Genomic DNA, 1,227 nt, shown 5'->3' with positions numbered 1-1,227 from the left:
GACAGTGAGACACCTCTCCTGTCCCCTGACCTCTGCCTCAGTGACCCTGACAGACAGTGAGACACCTCTCCTGTCCCCTGACCTCTGCCTCAGTGACCCTGACAGTGAGACACCTCTCCTGTCCCCTGACCTCTGCCTCAATGACCCTGACAGACAGTGAGACACCTCTCCTGTCCCCTGACCTCTGCCTCAATGACCCTGACAGACAGTGAGACACCTCTCCTGTCCCCTGACCTCTGCCTCAGTGACCCTGACAGACAGTGAGACACCTCTCCTGTCCTGACCTTGGCATCTTAGGCCTCGCGGGCGTCCTGGATGCCCACACAGCAGCCTGCCACCACCACCAGCTTCTTCCTCCTCACTGGTCCTCCAGCCTCAGCCAAGGTGGCCCTGCCCTGGCTTGGTGCAGAGGCCTGTCGACAGTCCTCCCTCAGGAGGCCAGTGTAAGAGCTTAGGGGCCAAAGCCCCCGGTGGGGGCCAGCTGCCTGTGCTGTTTGCCAATCGTACCTGGCCAGGCCTCTCCCCCATAACTCCTCTGCCCTCCAGAAGGTTTCAGAAGCAACAGGGTTCCCCGCCCCGCCCCGCCATTCTGCAGAGCCATGACAGAGTCACAGGCCTTCACCGAGTGTCTTAGACATGATTGGTTTTCTAAATGGTAACGCACCCTTGCTCATATTTGGTTGTGCCTGAAGGAGATGTAGCAGAGTTGTAGTCAAAGAAAAGGCTTCCATATTAAAATGAAGTAGTGAAATAAACCATTCTTATTTTGTCTAAGTACCTTGAATATGTTGAGCCAAGTATAGTTATGAAAAAGTGTTTGATGTGTGTCCATGCATATGACACAAAGGGATCGTTATTTCGATAGATGGTACTGTGTAAGGCATTTATTTACCGTGGTATTTTGAACAAAGTCAGCTGGCTGTGTCTGCGCCCTGTGTATACAGCCCTTGCTGTTGCCTGTTTGCTGCATCCACAGACTGACTGACGCCTCTCTCTGTCTCCTCTGATTTCAGAATCGCAGTGTACCCTCTGTGGAGAGCCGGAAGGTGAGTACCCTGCTTCCTCAGACCTGCCTGCTGGGGGGCTCACGGAGGCCTGTCCACATGGCGGAGGTGGGGAGGGCTCACGGAGGCCTGTCCACATGGCAGAGGGGGGGAGGGCTCACGGAGGCCCGTCCACATGGCGGAGGGGGGGCAGGGCTCATGGAGGCCCGTCCACACGGGGGGG

At 56.4% G+C, this 1,227-nt stretch overlaps 1 protein-coding gene across 1 annotated transcript in view; it reads left to right on the top strand.

The window, feature by feature from the left end:
- Dlgap2 (discs, large (Drosophila) homolog-associated protein 2) overlaps positions 1-1,227 on the top strand; it is a 463,794-nt gene that overhangs the window by 198,458 nt on the left and 264,109 nt on the right. Inside the window, exon 2 of the mRNA XM_013024218.1 lies at positions 1,014-1,046. The gene's annotated coding sequence lies outside the window, so the exon portion shown is untranslated. The remainder of the gene's footprint in view (positions 1-1,013; positions 1,047-1,227) is intronic.

This window comes from Dipodomys ordii, unplaced genomic scaffold (assembly GCF_000151885.1).
Source record: "Dipodomys ordii isolate 6190 unplaced genomic scaffold, Dord_2.0 Scaffold74, whole genome shotgun sequence".
Classification (NCBI taxonomy): Eukaryota; Metazoa; Chordata; class Mammalia; order Rodentia; family Heteromyidae; genus Dipodomys; species Dipodomys ordii.
Note: the sequence above shows the minus strand (reverse complement) of the source record. Positions and strands in the feature narration are given on the sequence as shown.